Genomic DNA, 24,433 nt, shown 5'->3' with positions numbered 1-24,433 from the left:
GAGTAGGCATCCCCCGGAAAGACTCACTTATATAGCGCCGGGAGAGCAGGGTGTGATCTCTACTGCCCTGCAAAGTTATGTCACTGCTTTATGCACCTGGGTTGGGTTTTGTGTTTTACAAGGAGCACTGGTGAACTCTGTTAACATCATGAGGGCATGACTTTTTGTGGTGGGGTGGGGGGGGAAAGTGTACAGGGTCTTTCTTTTGTTACATTTAAAATGGCGATTTTGTTATGTTAATCTGGGGAATGTGGCTTTGTTGTGTTTTAACGCTGCAGAGAGTTTGCGCTAACAGTTTGTTTTACTTTAAAATGAGATAACAGGGTTCTATTAGCCAATGGGTGGTTATGTATCGTTTTGTTTTCGGATGCCATGCTGTATGATATGACTGTGGACTGAGTTTTGGCGGGGAGTCGGAGGAGAGACGAGGAAGACCGCGGATGTGTGGAGAGGCTCTGGTCGACCACTCAGGGTGGTCCCGAGCCGTGAGTCGACGGAATTCGGGTGGTCGTCTGACGTCGAATTGAGCTCCAACGGTAGCGCGCGAAGAACTTGGACTTTGATAAGTGTTGGCGCCTTTTTTTTTCATTACTTTCCTCTCTGTATCAAATGTATATTAATGTCATAGAATTAGTAATATCTATAAAGTGTATTTGTTAAAATTCACTGGGTGTGCTGGATGATTGATGTTTGTGATCGATTCGGGCGGCAACCGACCCTGTGGGGAGTGTTGAGGCGGGTGCTGGGCTGGATTTCCCCTAGACATACACAAAGCCAATATAACTGAATGTTACATTCAGGTGAGCAAATCAAATGCAATGTTAGCATTCATTACAAGAGGGCTAGAATATAAAAGCAAGGATGTGATGTTGAACCCAAATCACTGGGTATATTTAAAGCAGAGGTTGATAGATTCTTGATTAGTCATGGCATAAAGAGATATGGGAAGAAGGCAAGAGATTGGGGCTATAGGGAAATGCATCAGCCTTGATGAAATGGTTGAGCAGACAAGATGGGCCATATTGCCTAATTCTGCTCCCATAGCTATGGTCTCATAGCCTTATGTTGTTAGACTTACTTTTAAAGCTTACTGAAAGCAAACATTCTTGCAAAACAACATGGCTATCAATAAGTGTCACTGAATGCATTCCTTTGTTTGAGGGTATCATTATATACATTTCTCAAAATTATATTATCTCAAGGTTATTTTATTGTTTACAGGATGTGGTTTACACACCAAACAAATTTACATCAGAGTAGCTCTGAAGACAATGTCAATGATCACCCTTCAGGAAATTGCATTGGACGGCATATAGGGGGTCTTAAGCAAGGAAAAACATACGGGACCCAAGCTGAGGACTTGTGTCATATATAAAATTAGAAGTGTTGAAAATAATGAATGGCACTTCAATTTTCAGCAAAGGACAAAGTGTCCCTAAGAATTATTGGACAGCAGGCTCAACATCAATAGTAGTAAAGATGCAAGAGTGTGTTTCAATGGAACCATTTCGGATCATCTGACAACATTGAAGGTAATAAACAAAGTCTAAACTGGCTTCCTGAAGGGAAAGTCATGTCTAACAAATTAATTGCAAATTCTGAGAAAGTATTTGAATTGTTGGAGAAAGAAAATGCAAAACAACTCTTGACTTTGCAGAAGTATTTGACAAGGTCCCTTAAGTGGGATAGAGATAACATGATAAATCTTTGGATCTGAGGGGAACTCCCAAGAATAGAAAAGGATTTTAACAGAAAGGGGACATGTGATGCCCTATTCATGCAATGCATATATAAATATAGTTATTTAAATTTAGGTGCAATAACTGCTGGTTTTCATTCAAGCCAGTATTAAATTTAATTTATGTCATTGGAAATACTATATAACAGATTTTTGTCACTGTATATATTATACTGCATGTTAGGTATAACCAGTCAAAGTGAAAATCAGGAATTGGGCAACCTCTGGAGTGGGAAACAAAACTAATATTTTGTTCAATGACCTTTAGTCAGAGCAGATAACAGTGATTAGAGGAGTTTAAGTTTAAGTAATTATGGAGAAAAGGATGACGATGGGTAGAAAAGGCCAGAATACAGAAGATGATTGACCAAAGGATAGGAGTGGATTTGATCAGAAACAGAATGGAGAGGATGGAGGAGAATTGTCATTGTGCCAAATGAAGGAACAAAGGTGGGAATTAGAAGGCGAGCATATTTTACGGTCAAGGGAAAGAGTAGGGCTGACAGATCCAATATTGTAACAGACATGGCTTGGATGATTCTAAATGGGGATACAATTTCAAACTGCACAAATAAATTTTAAGAATAGATTAAATATCTGATACGTTACTTATGGTTTTGAAGTAGATTGATTTACCTGATGTACTAGAGGGTGAGTGGGTGCTTAAAGTGGGGCAACATAGAAAAACACACAATGACAGCTTAGCTTTGAAACAGACACGCAATGTCTCTCAAATTTCCAAATTCACAGGACTTACTCAGTGTGTGCAGCTCAGCTAAGTATCAGTCGAAGCTATACTGGTTACAGGAAAACCAAGAGTCAGAGCCATAGAGAAGTGCAGCACAGAAACAGGTCTTTTGGCCCATCTAGTCCTTGCCGAAAGTATTTAACCTGCCTACTCCCATTGACCTGCATCAGGACCATTGCTCTCCATACCTCTACTAGCCATGTACTTATCCAAACTTCGCTTAAATGTTGAACTTGAGCTTGCATGGACCACTTGTGCTGGCAGTTCATTCCACACTCTCATAACCCTCTGAACAAAGAAGCTTCTCCTCATGTTCCCCTTAAACTTAAACCCATGATCTCTGATTGTAGTCCCACCCAACCTCTGGGGAAAAAGCCTACTTGCATTTACCCCATCTATATCCCTTATAATTTTCTATACCTCTACCAACTCTTCTCTCAATTTTCTATGTTCTAAGGAATAAAGTCCTAAACTATTTATTTTTCCTTATAATTCAGGTCCCTGTACTCCTTCAAACTTGTTTACATCTTTCATGTATGTAGGTGACCAAAATTGTACACAATACTCCAAATTAGGCCTACCAAGGTCTTATACAACTTCAATACAACATCCCATCTCCTGTACTCAATGCATTGATTTATGAGGCCAGTGTGCCAAAAGCTTTCTTTATGACCGTCCACCTGTGTTTCCATGTTCAACTAATTATGGACCTGTATTCCCAAATTCTTTTGTTCTACAACACTCCTCAGTGCCCTACCGTTCACTATGTAAAACAACACTGGTCAGTCCTACTGAAGTGCAACACCTTGAACTTGTCTGCATTAAATTCCATCTGTCATCCTTCAGCCCATTTTTCCAGCTGATGCAGGTAACTCTGTGCAAGACATGATAACCTTTCTTGCTGTCCACCATATCCCCAACCTTGGTGTCATCCACAAGTTTACTGATCCAATTATCCACATTAACATCCATATCACAGCTATAGGTGACAAACAACAACGAACCCAGCATTGATCCCAGTGATACACCACTAGCCACAGGCCTCCAGTCAGAGAGGCAGACATCTACCTCAACTCTCGGGCTTCTCCCAGAAAGGTAATGTCTAATCCAATCTTGAATGCCGAGCAACTGAACCTTTATGACCAGCCTCCCATGCGGGATCTTGTCTTTTCGTGTGTTTACTTTAAAAACTAATGGCATTGTGGTCACTGGATGCAAAATGTTCCCCAACACAAACTTCTTTCGTCTGCTCTTTCTCATTCCCTAATAGCAGATTACCCATTGCACACACTCTCACTGGGACTTCTGCGTACTGACTAAGGAAACTTCCCGGAACACATTTGACAAGATCTCATCTATTCCTTTTACAGTATGGGAGTCCCAGTCAATTTGTGGAAAGTTAAAACTACCTAGGATAACAACCTTATATTTCTGTCACAGTGGGGCACTGGTAACAGACCCAAATGCAAGACAGACACTAAAATACAAGGAACAGGACTTGACTAGAGTAGGGACGTGACAGGATACAGACAAGGAGCAGGGACAAGAATGCAGATTTGGGCTAGGGAAAGCGGGACCAGGACTAAAAACCATGGACTAGGAGGCAAGGTTTCAACTCCAAGCCAGAGACTGGACAAGTACCCAGAACCTGGGTCTTGCCTCAGGCCCAGACAAGGACATGGCACAGCCACAGGCTGGGGTCTTGGGTCTCAAGCTTGGCTGCAGGATCGAGGCTAGGGTTCTTGGAGCTCCGAGACAAACTGGGAACTGAACATCAACATAGAGCCAGGACTTATCCTTCAATAAGCCAGGACTCATCTTTAACACAACACTAACATGAGACAGGACAGAACATAGACATAGAGCCAGGACTTATCCTAAGACAAGCCAGGACTCAACTTCATCTCCACACCAAGGTGGGACAGATCCCTCCATCAGGTAACAGCAGAACAGCCAGACTTACCCTACAGAGGCAAGGACAAGACAGCAGAACAGCCTGTCTTACCCCACAGAGGCAAGGACAAGAAGAGACAAACACCAAAGAACAACAGAGTGCCATCTCTGCTCCAGGGAAGCTCCAAGTCTCAGTTCAGCTAGCAACCTCAGCTGGCTACAGAAACAGCCAGATCTCTACCTAGCGCAGAGTGGCTGGCAGCCACTCAGCTGGCCCAGGAAACAGCCAAATCCATACCACAAAGACAGCTCCAACTACCAACAGCAAGGCTCCATGAAGCAATGGTTCTCCAACACAGCCTAAAGATGACAAGTGGCCACTCTGACCTTCCACCAGCAAGACAAACCAGCAGCCCACAATCAACCCCAAGGCTACTTACTTATATTCCAAGCCTCAAGATGGGAATCAGGTGCCTATGATTAACTCACCCAAAGGAGGGACAGCTGGAAGACCCGGAGTCCTGAGTCCACGGACCGGACCGTGAACTGGAATGCGGACTTCACGGACCAGACCGGACCATGACAGTTTCTTGCAACAGTCTGCGTTCTCTCTAAAAATTTGTTCATCTCACTCCCTGTAATATAGATCCATTAATGTGCTAATGTGCCATATCTTTCTAATTTCTCAATTCCACTCATAACACCAGTCTCCAGTCTGACCTGACTGAGCACTGCCATGACATTTTCCCTGACTAGTAATGCCACCCCTCCTCCTTTAATCCCTCCCACTCTATCATGTCTGAAACAAAGGAAGCCCCAAATATTGAGCTGCTAGTCCTGTTCCTCCTTCAACCAAGTCTCACTAATGGCTACAACCTCCTAATTCCAGGTGTTGATCCATGCCCAGAGCTCATCCACCTTTTTTATGATACTTCTTGCATTGAAATACAGGCAGCTCATGACACTAGCTGCACCATGCTCAACCTTTTGATTCCTGACTTTTTCTGAGATCTTACCAACATCTGCCTCTACAATCTTTCCACTAACTGTTCTGGCACTCTGGTTCCCATCCCCCTGCAACTCTAGTTTTAACCCCACCGTGAAGCATTAACAAACCTTCTTGCTAGGATATTAGTCCTGTTCCAGTTCACATCTCCTCTGTACAGGTTCCACCTTTCCTGTGAGAGAGCCCAGTGATCCAAAAATCTTATGCCTCCCTCCTACATCAACAATAGACGCTTTCAATTTTTCATCTGCCCCCTCACTCTGCTAGCAGCTAAATATATATTGAATCACTGTTTGAAGCATTTCCAGTTATTGGTTAGATTGCCACTAAACTGCATAGGTGCAGAAGGACTTAGCTTATCTATGACAGGAGCTCTTGGCCTCCCACCTGCATTTCTTGGTGAATCCGGTGAACTTTGGGAACAAAGTGCTCACTCATCTCGCTGGCTCGCTTCTCTCCAACACATGCTGCTGGTACCTTTCGTACATACACAGTCACTTTCTTATTCGTGCACGGTATTTATTCACTGTCCATGTTTGCACCTCGCATCGTCTTCTGACACCACGTTATGTTTGTCCTTAATAAAGACAAACTTGGCGTGGGTTTACATTAGAACATTTTATTGCTGGGAACTGAAGTTCTTTATGATGCTTATATAATAACGCAGTCCTTCCTACACATGCTGGAGCTGTGGAGTTTCTCTATACCTGGAGGATTTGTTTTTCTGGGATTCTTTTACTTCCAGTCAAGTTGGCACCTGCGTACAATGCTCCTTTGGGTGACATCTCCTGGATGGATTCATTTCTTTTATGTCTTTTACATTTGTTTCTCATCCTGAATGTGATTCTGGAATGGTTGGCGTCAGTGTTCTGCTGTTTGAAGATCGTTTGAGTGCTTCAGCGCTCTGCAGTCTCCACTAGGATTCTGGGAGGCAGAGGTAGCGTGAGTGAACAATATAATGTTGGAAAATGCACGGTCATGCATTTTGGTAGTAGAAATAAATGTACAGACTATTTTCTAAATGGAGGAAATCCAAAAATCTGAGATGCAAAGGGACTTGGGAGCCCTTGTGCAGAACACCTTAAAGGTTAACTTGCAGGTTGAGTTGGTGGTGAGGAAGGCAAATGCAGTGTTAGCATTCATTTCAAGAGGTCGAGAATACAAGAGCAGGGATGTGATGCTGAGACTTATAAGGCACAGGTGAGGCCTCACCTTGAGTATTGTGTACAGTTTTGGGCTTCTCATCTTAGGGGAGATGTGCTGGCGCTAGAGAGGGTCCAGAAGAGGATCACAGGGATGATTCCAGGAATGAAAGGGTTATTATACGAGGAACGTTTGATGGCTCTGGGTCCGTACTCGCTGGAATTTAGGAGGATGAAGGGTGATCTCGTTGAAACCTTTCGAACTTTGAAAGGCCTAGACAGAGTAGATGTGGAAAGGATGTTTCCCATGGTGGGAGAGTCTAGGAGAAGAGGCACAGCCTCAGGATGGAGGGGCGTCCATTCAAGACAGAGATGCTGAGAAATTTCTTTAGCTAGAGGGTGGTGATTTTGTGGAATTCGTTGCCACATACAGCTGTGGAGGCCAGGTCATTGGGTGTATTTAAGGTAGCGTTTGATAGGCTCTTGATTGGACATGGCATCAAAGCTTATGGGGAGAAGGCTGGGAAATGGGTTGAGGAGGAGAAAAAAAAGGATCAGCCATGATTGAATGGCAGAGCAGACTCGATGGGCCAATTGGCCTAATTCTGCTCCTATGTCTTATGGTGTTATGGAACTTCATGGTAAGAGGGCTGCAGACTGGTGCACAAGCAGATATTTGACCCCATTTTGCCTATTATAGTTTCCATTGTTCACTAATTAATGCAACAAAGGGGATTCAAACATCAAAGCGAGTGCTGAAGTTTGGAGATGGTTCAGATGTTCTGACACTCTACAGTCTCTGAGAGGATTCTGGGAAGCAGAGGTAGTGTGCGCAAACCTCGTACTGGTCAGGCTGCAGGATGGGGCACAAGCTAATGCTTGGCACCATTTTGCCAATTAAGGCGATAAAAACATTGTACCGGAGAGGGGAGAGCCTGCCACTGCACCTAGAGAGTGTTGCACAGGTTTTTTCTGTGTTTTGGATGCGGACTTGGACTATAAAATATTTTTTGTTCAATATTATAGTTTTTATATTCTATGTATTTTCACCCAATCTTCTCATTGTTCTTTGTGCTAGGAGGGGAATTTGCGGGTTGATGTGTCTGTATTTTTGTGCGGGAGGAGGGATTTAGGGGTCGATGTGTCATTTTGTTTGTTTTTTGTGCAGGAGGAGGGATTTGGGGGTTAATGTGCCTGTTCCATTTTAATTTGTTTTTATCTTGTGGGGAGGTGGGCTTTAGGGGATGATGATCGTGCTGCCTTTCTTGGTTTCATGGCTACCCAGAGAACTGAAGAATTTCAGCGTTGCGTACTTTGATAATGAAGTAAACCTTTGAACCTTTTAGGTGTTAGAAAGAAGAAGAGCATGTTTAGCTTGGCTTCTTTCAAAAAGACTCCAAACATAGCTTCAGAGCACCTGAGGCTTTGTTTCCGCAGCACAGCTGACGGGTCCTTTCCCCGTGCAGCTGCATTAATTCCGAAACCAGAGGTGGAGCATTACACCTTTAAGTAGAAACATAGAGTACTGCAGCACAGTAACGGCCTTTCAGTCCATCTGGCCTATGCTAACCTAACCTCTGCCAATCACCCACAGATCCCATCTACCGGCACACGGATCATATCCCTCCAAATTTCTGCCGTCCATGTACCTGTCCAACCTCCTGTTGAATGTTACAATTGAACCTGCATGTGACCATGACTGCTGGGAGCTTGTTCCACACTGGCACCACCCTGAGTGAAGAAGGCCTGTGGGTGACCTGTATGTGGTCCAGAAATAGCCATTTTTCCCAGGAAGTTCGTGGAATCGAAGGAGGAAAAAAAAGGCAGCCAAAAGCATTCTGATGTGCAGATTGAGCAGCATCTGTGTGAGGAAAGGATCTGTCGAGAGAGTCATCCGGACAGAGAGTGGACTGGAAAGATGGCCTGTACAAAGAGGAGAAGGGGAAAAATGAGAAAAGGAGCCAGGATGATTGGTACATTGAGGAGAGGTGTCAGATAAAAGGCAATATATGTCTTTTGCTCCAGGTTCCAACATCTGTAGTTTCTTATGTTTTGGAGGTAGAGGAAGAAAACTTATTTTTAAAAGCAGCAAACGATCTTGGAATCCATCCACCTAGAGAAAATATGTAGACTGTATTTATGATAGACATGACTTCATAGAATGATGGACAGTTATAGCAAAGCAAGTAGAAATTTATCCCTTCATGTCCATGCTGGTAGTTAAATCAAAATTATTTTTGACGCAAGATAAAAATTTAAATGCCAAATGATTAAACTGTCCCTCTCAGGGGATAATGAGTAATATTTTCCAAATTGTGATATGGCAAAGTATAGCCAAAGTATATTGAAGAAAATAAATCTCACTTTTTATTATAAAATATCCACTGAAATTGTTAGCCTGAAACTTCTTTCCATTAAAGCTGTTATTCACATGATTATTTCCTGGAAACACAAAAGCTAAACAAGAAAAATAAAACTCACAACAAATAAAAACAAATTTACTAAGTTATCATTATCAATGAAGAGATAGTGATATGAAAATAAGGACAGAAACAAAATAAAATTAGAAGTAAGCAAGTTATTTGATTATGAACTGAAAGAAAGAAACAGAAGGCAAGTAAGCAGAAAGGGTAACGGTAATCATTGAGTTCAGAAATTATCCCAGAACAGGCTATGCCTTCAGCTGGAAATTATGATATAAGAGTTGTATATAAGATGACCAAGGAGAAAACGGTGAATATTATTATGAATGTTACTGAGGATTGTGGCAGGTTATAATATCAGGGAGGTGTCTCAGAGACATAAATGTACTTCAAAGATCAGAAACAGGCAGGCAAGTATGAATTTGGCAAAAAAGCAAGAATTTAGAAATATATTGAAGAAGATAACTTATTGAAAGCATCTTCATGGACGATATGCAAAACATCCCCTGCAATCTAGCAAAAAACAGTAATGTAATCTCATAATCATCAGCATTAGAATGGCCTTTAAGCAATGTACCGCATGTGTTTAAAACCTTGCTCAAGAACATAGACGCTGTGCAAACATAAAATGTGGCTTACTGAAGGAACTTTCTCTGGAAAGTATACCCTTAGTATTACTTTTAAGTGTATGAGCTAACTGTGAACTTTTGCTCCCACCACTAGATCGATTATTTCATCAGAGGTAATCCCCCTAAAATCAACAGTGATATATGATTCAGTCTGTATGAGTACTGCAAAGCTTTGCTGCAGTATTAATTGTCACCAACAGAGGAAATGTAGTATGACAGATAGATTATGGCTGATGTAGTGTACAGGACCAGAGAAAATGTTAGAGCAGGACTGCTCTCCGTGATTCAGAAGCAGTTGTTACATCTGGCTGACATGGATATTGGCAACCTAAAGAAATCAACACAGGTAGATTTGTCACCTACCTGTCAGCTTGAACCATTCTGGCCATTCTCCTCTGACCTCTGACATTAACAAGGTGTTTTCACCCACAGAACTGCCACTCACTGCATGTCTTTTTTATGCCACTCTCTGTAAACTCTCGAGCAGGATTTCTTAACCAGGGTTCCATGAGGGGCTGTGTTTAAAAAAACTAAGCATCATTTTTTGAACTTAGTGCAACACTATTGAAAAACATCAGTTTCTCTATCCAGGTTGATGAGTCAACAGATTTCACCAATAAATATATATATATATAGCATTTGTAAGATTTGTAAATGATGGTGAAATTCAAGAAAGCTTTTTCTGTTGCAAAGAGCTGCCTGAAACAAACAAAGGCCAAGATATATTTACTGTTTTGTCTTCACATCTGGAAACAAAAGGTCTGTCTTGGAGGAACTGTGTTGACATCTGTACTGATGGTGCCCCATCAATGGTTGGCCCCAGGAGAGGTTTTGTTTCTCTTGTGAAGAAAAAGAAAATCCTGATGTTGTCACAACACACTGCTTCAACATTGTAAACAAATTTTCATGCTGTAAATAGCATTAATTAAAATCAATTTACAACCTTTATTTAAATTAAATCTATCGAGCCTACTTTAAAAAAATTAAATCCCATTTTGGCTTAAGCCAGTTCTTTAACAGAAATTTATTATGTTTGCCTTATGACTTTTTAAAATTTATGAAAGGAAAATAAAGAGATTAATTTCTAGAAAGGTAAGCTAAGCTTAACTACCTTTTTTTTTCCAAGAAAGATTGGCTAAAAAATTCATTCTGTACTGAAAAGAGCATTGACGATTATTTTTGGATTATTAAATCTACAACTTCTGATCACGCTAACGTGCCATGGGCTGTAGATATAATAATTTTTATGCAGGGATTCCCAGAGACTGGAAATTATTTCAAGGTTTCCTTCATAGCAAAAAGGTTAAAAAATGGCTGCTCTAGAGACAGTTGTGTGTAAAAATCCCAGGAGATCAGGATATACTCAAACCATCGCATCTGGCACCAACAATCAAAGTCACTTAGATCACTCTTCTTTCCCATCCTGATGTTTGGTCTAAATGACAACTGTACTTCTTCACCATGTCTGCATTGAGTTGCTGATGCATGATTGGCTGTTTAGAGAATTGCATTTACTAGAAAGTGTACAGGCATACCTAATAAAGTGGCAGAATGCTTTTTCTGGATTTCAGTTCAGCATTCAACACTATTGTCCCATGGACCTTGGTGAACAACTCCTTGGTCTAAATACACCACTGTGCAATTGAGTGTCGGACTTCCTAACCAACAGACCTCAGATAGACAGTCCTCCCTCCTCCTCATCCTGAACATGGTTGCCCCTCTCCCCCATGCCCCCCCTCGGACTGTGTGACTAGCCCACTGCTGTACACTCTGCTCATGCATGGCCAAACACGCAAGCAATAATATTGTGAAGTTCGCCAATGACGTGGCTGTGGTGGGGCTCATCCCCAAAAGTGATGTGAAGAGGTGGAAAAGTTCAAGGCCTGGTGCCAGGCAAACAATCTCTTCCTCAATGTCAACAAGACAAGGGAGACGGTTATCAACTTACGGAAAACCTGAACCACTCACGTCGTACACCATTTACATCAGTGACACAGCAGTGGAAACTACAAGCAGTTTCACCTCCTGGGAGTTCACATCTTCCACAAATTCTCATGGCCCCAGGACATATCCTTCACAGTCAAGAAAGCTGATCAATGCCTCTATTTTCTAAGGAGGCTAAAGAGAGCTAGACTATGCACATCAATACTCACAATCTTCTACAGACATGCAGTTGAGAGCATGCTAACAAACTGCATCATTGTGTGATATGGAAACTTCATTGCGGGATACAGAAGGACTCTACAATGGGTAGTTAAAGCCTCCTAGTGCATCAGCAGCACCAGCTATTTAGCATCAGGAACATACAGTATTTACTAAAAGATGCTGGGAAAAGGCCACCAACCCTGCTCAACAGTTTGTTCCACTCCTATCAGTTAAGAGGCTACACAATGTCACCAGATTCAAAAGCAGTTACTTCTCCCAAGGCATCACACCTCCACCCACTAACCCACCCCTCCACCACTACCTTATCATTTCCTGTCTGAGTCACCTTATGTACAAACATTCCTGTACCTACCATCACTTTATGGACATGCAATCAGTCTATGCACTGTATAGAAGCTATCTTATGTGTTTATATTCACCGTGCTTTTATTGTGTTCCTTATGCTTATTGTGCTTTTTAATGCTGCATCAGATCTGGAGTAACAATCATTCAATTCATCTTTGCACTTATGTACTGATAAATGACAAGAAACAAATATGAATCTTGAATGCACTTGAGAGAATTCACTCTAACTACACTTACGCAAGTTAACTGTTAGTTAATATTCTCAGTTTACTGTCTCAGTAATCGATGAACAGTGTTGAGACAAAAACAGAATTCTGTACTTTAGAGTATGAAGTCTTGATCTGAGGTGATTCGAAATAATCTTCCATTGTCAATCGTGATATTATAACTGAGATACGAAAGTAATCTTCTCTTTCTTCTCAGAATCGAAGAAGACTTGCTTCCACACCTTTTTGTGGGTTTAGGGGCAGCCTGTGTGGGAAGTGCAGACTCTTCCCCTTCTTCAAGGGAGCCAGGTAATGTCCAGCCATGACATGGCTCAGAATAGAGTGTCAAGTTTGAGAGTCTGATATCGGGTGAGCAAACGACCTGATTAGCCCAATGTGTCTGTCTGTGAATAACCGAGGCTTTAATGTGGGTAATGTTGGACTGGGAAAGAATCTCAACATTGCTTTACATATTGCTCATGCTCCAGATTTGCTGGGAGTATAATAATAGGATTCTGGACCCTGAGTTTAATGTCTCAAACCGCAAACTAAATCCATTCACTCATTTACGTTCTCTGGGTCGATTGATCACAGAAACACAACATGTTCGTGTTTTGATGTCCACGTTGCTGGCTTCCAAGATACAGACTTCTCAAGTGGGAAGCAGTCTGGCACTGTAGAATTCATATGCTCATTCAAATTAGAGTTGGCTGAAAGTACTCTGCAAGCCAGTGTCATTTTCTTCCTGCGATATCATCTCCAGTCTATTCTGGTTAATAGCCATGCTGAATACTCTAAAACTATTCCAATGCAATCTTTGATTAAAATGTTTGTACTTTTAGAATCTATAAAAACCTAGAATAGTACAAACCAAAAACCATTTGGCCGCTTGTGCCCGAACCAGCTCTTTACTCAGCATACTCACTCACATGTAACTGATCATTATCACCTATTTCAAAGACTGCATATCAGAAATTTAGATCTGGATACTTGATAAAAGATGTTCACCAAAATCTAGAAGGGTGAAACTTCTCTACTTGGCCCACAATTTATTTTCTTGTAAAATCTGTTGTTGCAATTGTTTTGGTATTGAATAACAATTTTTTTCAGAGTAATTTGGTACAAGGTTATTCAAAACGCAGTTGAAGCAAAACCTGTGGATTCACCTTCAGGAAACGGAATTATCAAATGACTTCCAATTGGTTAAGACTTAATCCCACTACTAGCAATCTAAAGAAAAACTAAGTAAAATTCAGAAGAAATGTAAAGTTCCAAGGATTTGCAGCTCTGCTTAGCCAAACCAAATCAATTAGGTCTGCAATTCTTCTTAGCCTGATGTTAATGTAACTCTGGTTTTATTCTCCTAGACCCTAACGTACCTTGCTTAATAAATTGGAGTACAAATGAGCAGTGTACCTTTGGCACTTGACACTCACCTTTATAACTGAGATGCCCAGTTCATTGACCAGTTAAATTCTTTTAATTACTTATTGCTACAAATAAAAATAAACGTATTTTTCATGGTTACTGCATGGTTACTCTTTGGACACACTAAATCAGAAGCTAAACAAACTAATTTTCTACTTGATCAATTGCCTGAAGCACTCACTCGACCATGAATACAATAATGGTAAAGATGGAAGAGGCTTTAGTTAGCTATGGGAAATGTGACAGAAATAGTATGTCTGATTGGCTGGAAACAGGGATTCAATTTATCAGCACCGCACACCTTGAACCCTGCTTAAGCAATGCCGGCAGAAAGGGGATCTGTGAACTGATTGCAGCTTATTGAGTGGTTGGCAGAGTGCACTCCACACTTCCTATTTGCAGTGGTCAATGGTTTCATCAGGAAACTACACTGAGACGAAATAAAGGCATTACAAATCTGGTTCAATATCTGCAGAACATGAAGCATAGAACAATCCAGCACAATAATGTCATTTGATTCACAATGGCTCTGTCGACTGTGATGCCAATTTAAACCAATCCCTGCCTGCAAATGGTCTTATCCAACCACTCTATGCCTGTCCACGTGCCTGTCTAATGTTGCTATTGTATCTGCTTCCACTACCGCCCCTGGCAACACATCCCAGGCACCTACCACTCTTTATGTAAAATGATTACCTCCCAAATCTCCCTTGAACTTACCTCTTCTCACCTTAAATCTATGCCATCTATTAGTTGACATCTCTACCCTGGGAAAAAGACTTATCTGCCCTATCTGGTCCTATCATAATTTTATATACTTATGTTTGGATAGGTCAAAGTTCAAAGGAAATTTATTATCCTCCATATATAACCCTGAGATTCATTTTCTTTCAGGCATACTCAGTAAATCCAAGAGCCATAATAAAATCAATGAACGACTGCATCCAACAAGATGGACAAACAAGCAATGTGCAAAAGACAAGCTCTGCAAATATAAAAGGAAAAAAGATATAATAATAATAATAATAATAATAATAAAATAAATAAATAAGCAATAATTATAAAGAACATGAGATGAAGAGTCCATGAAAGTGAGTCCATTGGTTGTGGGAACAGTTCAGTGAAGGGTCAAGTGAAGCTAAGTGAAGTTATCCCCTCTGCTTCAGGAGCCTGATGGTTGAAGGGTAATAACTGTTGTTGAACATGGTGGTGTGAGTCCTGAGGTTCCTGTACCTTCATCCTGATGCAGCAGTGGGAAGAGAGCATGATCTGGGTGGTGGCGGTCCCTGATGATGAATGCTGCTTTCCTGCGACAGCACTTCATGTAGCTGTGCTCAGTGGTGGGGAGAGCTTTACCTGTGGTACACTGGGCCATAACAACTACTTTTTGTAGGATTTTCCATTCAAGGGCATCGGTATTCCTATAGCAGGCTGTGACGTAACCAGACAATGTACTCTCCACCACAGAAGTTTCTCAAGATTTAAGATATCAGGCCAAATCTCGTAGGCTCCTAAGGAAGTGGAGGTGCTGCTGTGCTTTCCTCTTAATTGCACTGAGCACAGGGCAAGTCCTCTGAAATGATAACACCAAGGAATTTAAAGTTGCTGACCCTCTCCTCCACTGATTCCCCAATAACGATTGGCTCATGGACCTCCGGTTTCCTCATCCTGAAATCAATAATCAGCTCCTTGTTCTTGCTGACATTGAGAGAGAGGTTGTTGCTGTAGCACCACTCAACATATTTTCAATCTCCCTCCTATATGCTGATTCTTCAGCATCTTTGATTTGGCCAGCGACAGTGGTGTGATCAGCCAACTTAAATATGGCATTGGAGCTGTGCTCAGCCAGACTATCAAAAGTGTAAAGAGAATAGAGCAGGGGGCGAAGCATTCAGCCTTGTAGTGCACCTATGCTGGTGAAGATTGTGGAGGAGATGTTGTTGCCAATCAGAACCTAATGGGATCCACAAGTGTGGAAATTGAGGATCCAACTGCACAAAGATATATTGTGGCCAACGTCTTGACACTTGTTAATTAGTTTTGAGGGAAAGATCACTCATGTCACTACTCAGCTTCCAACACTTGAAAATAAACAATACAAAGTTGAAATAAACTTTCCTTATACCCAAAACTCCCTAATCTAAACAATATCCTGGTGAACCTCTTTTGTCCCCTTTCCAAACTTCCACATCCTTCTGATAATGCAGAAACCAGAACAGTACCTAAATGACACCTAACCAAATGTTCTATAGTTTGTGCATCTTCACTGCTGAATCAAGTTATAACTTTATTGTCATTGGAACTGGCTTAGCAAACAAGCAAAATGCATGGGAATACCCACATTTTCAGTTCATCCAGTTAAGTGAATTTTAATCTAATTTCTTCAAGCTTGGCTTAGTAACTGATAATAAATACATTCACATATTCCTACCTTTTATATTTTTCATTCAGCATTTATTCCTTAACTATCTTATAACGGCTATGGAAGAAGGATAGATTTAGTTTTTACATTTACTGAAAGCCTTTCACTAATGTAATCACCACACAGTGAATTATATGATCAACTATTAATAAAGTGGCAGAACACAGAGGAGATATGGCTTAATGTTTTTACAATTTGAAAATTGAAGCATCATCATAATCCCATGTCTTCACCTCAGTAAAGTCATATTATCACTGATCAGAATGAAATTGCCAATTTTCCACAAAACAGCAATGTGTAAGGTTAGACAATTCCTTATAACAAAACATAATTTTATACAATAACAGTTTGTAATACTTATCTATATGCTTTTATGTGTAGGCAAGGTGGGAGTAGAGAGTAGGGGCTGGAATTAGAAGAGATAGGGATTCAAATTCAAGATCAAGGTCAAGTATATTGTCATTCAACCACATACATGCAGAATACCAAATGCAACAACATTCCTCCAGATCAAGGTGCACAGCGCTATACATACAACTCTCATACAACACATAACGTATATTACCACAAATAAATTAACTAATGATAAAATACTGTATTCTCCAGAAGATTGACATGTAGCACAAGATGCATTTATGAAGCAGGTTAAGCAATAAGCAGAATAATGCTACTGGCGCTTCATACCTAATGACACCTGGATGGCTGCAGGGAGTTCAGTAGTCTCACGGCCTGGGGGAAGAAATAGTTATCCAAGCTAACTCTCCTTGTCTTAATGCAATGGTATCTCCTGCATAGGCAGGGCTTCCTATAAGCATCTTAGATGGGGGGTATGAGAGACCCCAGTGAACCTCTCAGCAGTCCTTGCAATCCTTTGTTGGGTCTTGTGGTCTGCAATTCCCATTTCAGATGCTGATGCAGTTGTCAGGACACTTGATGGTGCTCTTGTAAAAATTGGTCAGAAAGGGGCGTGGGGACCTTAGCTTGCTGCAATCTCCTCAGGAAGAGAAGACATCAGTGTGATTCCTTTACTGAAGAGGTAGTGTTGAGGGGCCAGGCTGTGCTTTCTAGACTAAAGGGTAGTGTGGAGGGACCAGGAGCGATCATCCATTATGTGCACTCCCAGAGACCTGGTGCTCCTAACTTTCTCCACGGAGATGCCCCTTATGTGTATGGAGTAGTGCTCCGCCTGCATCTTCCTAAAGTCCACAGTCATCTCCTTAGTCTTGTCCACTTTGAGACTCAAGTTGTGCTCGCACCATTCTGTCAGCCATTCCACCTCCTCTGTATGCCGTCTCATCATCATTGTCAATGTGGCCAGCCGCTGTTGTACCATCAGAGAACTTGATGATTCGGTTTGAACTGGATCTGGCAGTACAGTCATGCGTCAGCAGTGTGAACAGCAGCGGGCTGAGCACACAGCCCTGGGGGGGGGGGCGGGCGCCAGCGCTCAGCGTATTGGAGCTAGAGATGTTGCTGCTAGCATGGACTGGACAGTAGTCAGTCTGCCAAGTAGTCCAAGATCCAGTTACACAGCGAGGTGCTGAGACCTAATGAGGGCAGTTCACCGACCAGCTTCTGAGGGATGATCATATTAAATGTCGACCTGGTCGATAAACAGCATCCTGACATATGAGGTTCCGTTTTCCAAGTGGGTCAGTATGGAGTGGAATGTAGAGGCAAAGGATCCAATGTCGCAGGAAGATGGGTTTTAATGCAATTTCTTACCAGCCGCTCAGAGCACTTCATTACTGTTAAGGTCAGAGTCACTGGGCAGTAGTGGTTAAAGCAGGTTACTGTCACACTCTTGGGCATCAGGCTGCCTTGAAGCTTATGGAGTCGGTGGTCTGCCCCAGAGAGATGTTGAAGATGTCTGGTGGAGACTCTGTTAACCTGGCTGCATGGTCCATCAGCACCTGAACAGTTATGTTATCAGGCCCTGCAGCTTTATAAGGGTTGACCCTGACTAGGGTCTTCCTCACATCAGCTGCAGCCAGACTGAGTGCCTGCTCCTTGGGTGGAGGAGGCCCTCCTCATTGGCACCTCGTTCCATGTATCAGACCGTGGATAGAAAGCGTTCAGCCTATCAGGAGGAGCGACATCACTGTCGTTGATGCGTGGGTGCACTTGCAGACTGTTTTGGTCTGAATGCCTCATGTTTCTGGTGTCACAGAAATAGATGTATGCTTTTTGTCTTCCTGATGGCGCAGGAAAGCACTGCCCTTGCTGACCTAAGAGACATCTTACTCCCAGAACTGAAGGTAGCATCTTGATCTCTCATGAGTGCCCGGACCTATGCTATTAACCACGGCTTCAGATTTGCCCTCAAGTGTTTACTAACAATAACATACTCAATGCATTTCTCGATCTAGCCAGTCACAGATCTTGCATATTCCTCGATGTTAATGTAATGGTCATAGGTAGCCACCTCCTTGAATATATTCCATTTGAAAAACAGTCCTGTAATGCCGAGATTTTTCCTTCGGGCCAGATCTTTATTTCCTTTTGAACTGCTTTGTCAGAGAATAATTATTCCTTGTCCAAGAATAATTTTCAAGGACTTCTTGGTTCAGTGCCTCTCAGGCAGTGAAGGATGAGAAAGTGGGTGGGTGGTGATATGGTGCTGGGGTAGGGGGAGGACTGCAAGGCTACATTAGTATGTAGCAATTTTTGTAGTGCAGCCTTAATAACATTAAGAATCCACCAAAGGGGGGCTTTTCAGCTAATCTTGGAATTAATTCTAATCATAATAGCATAAATTTATTAATTTATCTATGTGATTTGACAACAACATGATATATTATGGATATAAAGTTACCCGCTATCTAAACCACCTCAGGGATTTGTGTTTGTCGAGTTAGGAAGTTAATGGTTTTCCATGTGCATCAATCCTGTCCATGTTCTCACTTCCATTAACTGAATTAATCGGAGGTAGAAATTATCCTGAGTCACTGGTGTTAAACAATTTCTGGCTTAAGGATTTTCATTTGCATGCATTGTTCTAGATTTCAATGGAACCAGTCACATCATTCCATCATATTTGCTTAAGGTGACAGAGTGCTCAGCTCATTTGCAGCTCTATAGATAATGAAAATTCCATGCACACATTTAGTCAGGAGGGGAGTACGATGGACAACCAATATTCTTTTATCCGTTTTTTGACAGAAATCTAGGATGAATTTCTACCTCACGGAATTTCCTTTACATCATTGATTTAAGATGCAGTGTTGCCTTCCATATTACTTGACAGGCTAGCTCAGTAAGTGTAAAGAACATGATTTTATGGTTGCTACACAGCTTGAACAAATGTGATGTTTCGAAGTGTACAGAATTTCAACATATTGTGCTCCATCGTACAGCTGAAGCATAAAATTCCTAATTACATTTCTAGATCTCCACAGCTTATTTTAAATTGTAAATTCATTAAAACTATGACTGTGGAATACAGGAGAAAAGTGAAGCATATAATTACTACTTTAATTAAATTTTGATTTTTCTCCCAGAAAGAAACAAAATGAAAAGGTATTAAAATCACATCAAGATTAACAACATCATACAGGATATCTTATTTCAAAAAGATGCACTTAAATTAAATTGAATAGGGAAAACTCTATAAGCTGGCTAGAGTCACCCTGCATGAAGAAGGAAGATTGTGCTTGTTAGAGGCTAGTTCAAAATCGTATCCATCTATCTTAAATCTTTAATGTTCCCCACTCCAGCAGAAAGGCAGAGTAGGGTTGTTTTCTTATCATTGTACAATGTTCAGTTGCACCTCAACTTCTACAATGATGAAATCCATTCCCACATGTGTCAACAAATGAATCATCTTCAATCTTGGGTTGATAACTGGCAAATAATATTCTTGCTATCTCCAGCGAGAAAGAATTTCATTAACACACCTTGATATTCAATGATCTTACCAACGTAGGATCACACGTAAGGAAAATTCTGAAGTTAACCAGGCAGAGATAAGCAGTGTTACTGGAAAAAAACAGGTAAGAGGACAGATAAGTGATGGTAATAAGAACTGGAATGTTATATCATTTTTAGACTGCGCCTGAAATGCTGTGTGACACACTGTAAGAAGGATGTGATTGCGCTGGAGAGGGTGCAGATGTGATTCACCATGATGTTGCCTGGATAGGAGCATTTCGGTTGTAAGGAGAGATTAACTGGGAGTCATTTACCCTGGTGTGCAGGAGGTTGACCTGATAAAGGCATACAGAATTATGGTGTGGACAGAGAGATTAGATAGCAAAACTACTTTTCTTGAAGTAGTGGTGTCTTGAACAGGAGGCTATACATTTAAAGTTATGAGGCTAAGGGTGAATTTGAGGGGAATATTTTCGCACAGAGGGTGGCTGGATTCTGGAACACTTTTTCAGTGTCGGGTACAATCAAACAGACTCTATATTATCCTGTGATGCTGTGATTACCTCTTCAGCTGCCTCTTCTGATCACTGCCTTCAATGTTCATTTTTAATTATTGTCCATGTCATTTCCCGACCAGACCTCAAACTCCATATCAGAATCCTAAACAAGCATCATTCTGATCCAACCCATTTTCATTGTGTTGAAGGTTTACTTGTCTCAGCCTCGCACCTTCTCCTGGTTCCTGCCCTTCAGTTCCATCACCCATTCCAAGCAGTCCCTCTTTGATCATCTTTCCTTTCCCTGGAATGGTGGTGGGCCAAAAGATGAAGCTTTTGAGTCAATAAACTTACCGAGGACTCCTTAAAGTTGAACAGAGCTTGCCACTCTCATACTAAAAGGCATTCATGGCTCAACATTGTGGATGGCTCAGATCGAGCCAAACGGCTGCTCCCTAATTCCAGTATAAAGACATGGGTCTAGACAAACAAGTACACATTATCTGAAAAAAAAATTTAAAAGAAGAATGGAATGAGCACAGCAATAAAAATACTGCAGAGGTGTTACAAAATGCGGACCTGCAGTTAAGCATGGTTAAATTGATCTGGAGACATTGTTCTTCAATAACTTCTCACTTCTGTACCAAAGGCAATGCAAATGACAGCTCTAGTAGTTGAAGCTGATAGGGTAAATCAGTACTCTCTTCACAGCGGCTGATGAGAATCCCAGCATGTTCTTCTTCATTTCAGTTGGAATTCTATTTTTTCATTTACCTATTAATGATATTTTGTAAACTTTCTAAAATTTTACTAATTTGATACGTGATAATAGGGAACAAAAGAAAAATAATTGAATATTATTAATGAAATAAGTCTTATGAAATTTCATATTCATGGGACAAATGATATTAAATATTTTGATCTACTGTTCTGTGATGGCAGAGATGCTGGAGCTTGTATGGGAGAGAGCTGGAGCCTGTACCGGGTTGGGGGCTGGACCCTTCGATCGATGCTGCCCTCTAGTGTTTGCTCTTAGGAAAGCAATTTGGATTGAATTAAATCTGCAGCTGACCCAGTGCAAGATAAGGAACTGTTCTGTACTTGTTCTTGCAGAAATGTGGCTCCAGGACAATATCCCATGCACCATCAGTCTACAGGCCATGACACTCAGGGACTTGAGTTATATTATTTTTATGAGTGACTGCATGTTTTTCTGCTATTGTAATTATGTATGCTCTATGTGCTGTGTGACTGTTAGTACTGTGTTCTGTACCTTGGCCCAAGAGGAATACTGTTTTGTTGGCCGTATTTATGTGTATGGTTAAATACCCTTGTATACAACCATATGAAACAGGCTTCCTCTGGGGCTAAGGTGCAAAGCACAGTACCAGCAGTCATTTACAGCACAAGGCACATATAACATAGCAGTAAACATACAGTCACACAAAAATATATGATAAGAGTTCTGTATTGGGTGAGGCGCGTGAAGACAACTTTCAGATTTAGGATTTATATTCCAAATCAGCTCTTACTGTGGTGTCAAAACTTTCCATTATCTACAAATCTTCCACTGAGCCTAACCAATGAAATTATCAAATTATTTTTAATTCTAACAAAACACCAGTCTTCCTTCAAAATTATTACAGGAAACATGGGCTGAGAACAGGTGCTGGACTGAAAGCGAGGGGACTGTGTATCTGAACAGAAGCATAAGATAAGCATAAATGTATATTCCGTGCAGCAGAATTTAAATATTAAAAGATGAAAGATTAGATGTATTTGTCACATTTACATCAAAGCATCAAAACTACAATAAAATGCACTGTTAGTGTCAATGACCAACACAGTGCTGGGGGCAGCCCACAAATGTCGCTACACTTCTGGTGCCAACATAACATGCCCACAATTTACTAAGCCCAGCTCATTCATTAGGAATGTGGAAGGAAACGGGAGTGTCTGGAGGAAACCTACGTCATCACCTGTAGAATGTACAGCTCATTAGAGAGTAGCAGGAATGGATCTCCGATCTCACAGCTGTACGCTGTAAAGTGTTATGCTAACCACTTCACTATTGTGCCATCTCCCAAGTTTAACCCAGAAGGGGACTATTAATTCAATCATGATTCTTTGATTATGGTGTTGTAAAGGATTTGGGAAGGTAAAATTTTGTATCTAACTTGCTTTGAGTGGGGGGGGGGGAAATATAAATAAATAATAATTTCTCTTTAAGTAACACTTTACTTAAACATCTAAAACCCTTTCAGATCCAAGTAAGAGGGACTATTTTCGCATAGAATCCCTAGGGAAACTTTGTGCCAGTCACAGCCCAATAAAAATTTTATTCAGCACCTGCTGGGCACATCCATAATAAATCGAGTTGACTTTCATGCATCACATGCAAATTCCTTCACTGGCATTATACAGACAGGCACCAAGCTAGTACCAGTACACATGAGATAACCAGTCTGTAAAGAATGACACAGGCTGGTTGGCATTTTGCAGCAAAACATTGATGTACATTTTCAAGATATAAATATTTGCCTGCTAATTGCAGTGGGATCATCACAGGCAAACTTAACTCTCCTGCAAACTTTAGCCTAAGCACTCAGGATCAAGACAACACACACAAAATGCTGGAGGAACTCAACAGGCCAAGCAGCATCTATGGAAAAGAGTTTCAGGCTGAGATCCTTCATACAGTAGGTGACTCCAACAGACTTGCAGGTAAAGTGTCCCATCACCTGGAAGGACTGTTTGGGGCCCTGAATGGTAGCGAGGGAGGAGGTGTAAGAGCAGGTGTGGCACTTGTTCTGCTTTCAAGGATAAGTACCAGGCAGATGTTTATGTACCCTCCTGGTCATAAGTCATAAATACGCAGGATCAGGATCAGGGTCTATAGAAGTGAGGCAAAGTGTGGTAAGATCATGGACCCTATACAGATACAGAGCAGGAGGTATTTGAGGTCTTGAGGCAAATTAAGTTGGAGAAATCTCCAGAGCCTGGCAAGGACCCCGAAGGAGGCTAATGCAGAAATTGCAGGGGCCCTAGCAGTGATATTTAAAACATCTTTAGCTACAAGTGACATGCCAGAGGATTGACTGATAGCTAATGTTGTTCTATTGTTTAAGAAAGACTCTAAGAATAAAGGCCTGGTGAACCTGACAACAGTAGTGGGAAAGTTATTGGAAGTTGTTCAAAGGGGTCAGATATATGAATATTTGGATAGACAGGGACTGATTAGGGATAGTGGTAGGTCCTCTCTAACTAATCTTGTAGATCTTTTTCAAGGAAGTTGTCAGGAAAGTTGATGAAGGGCAGGCAATGGATGTTATCTATACGGACTTTAGCTAGGCCTTTGATAAGGTCCTGCATGCAAGCTTGCTCAAGAAAGTTCAGTTGCTTGACATTCAAGATGAGGTAGTAAATTGGATTAGACATTAGTCATAGTCATAGTCATACTTTATTGATCCCGGGGAAAATTGGTTTTCGTTACAGTTGCACCATAAATAATAAATAGTAATAGAACCTTAAATAGTTAAATGGTAATATGTAAATTATGCCAGTGAATTATGAAATAAGTCCAGGACCAGCCTATTGGCTCAGGGTGCCTGACCCTCCAAGTGAGGAGTTGTAAAATTTGATGGCCACAGGCAAGAATGACTTCCTATGACGCTCTGTGTTGCATCTCGGTGGAATGAGTCTCTGGCTGAATGTACTCCTGTGCCCACCCAGTACATTATGTAGTGGATGGGAGACATTGACCAAGATGGCATGCAACTTAGACAGCATCCTCTTTTCAGACACCACCGTGAGAGAGTCCAGTCCTATCCCCACAACATCACTGGCCTTACGAATGAGTTTGTTGATTCTGTTGGTGTCTGCTACCTTCAGCCTGCTGCCCCAGCACACAACAGCAAACA

This window comes from Mobula birostris, chromosome 1 (assembly GCF_030028105.1).
Source record: "Mobula birostris isolate sMobBir1 chromosome 1, sMobBir1.hap1, whole genome shotgun sequence".
In the NCBI taxonomy this organism is placed as follows: Eukaryota; Metazoa; Chordata; class Chondrichthyes; order Myliobatiformes; family Myliobatidae; genus Mobula; species Mobula birostris.
Note: the sequence above shows the minus strand (reverse complement) of the source record.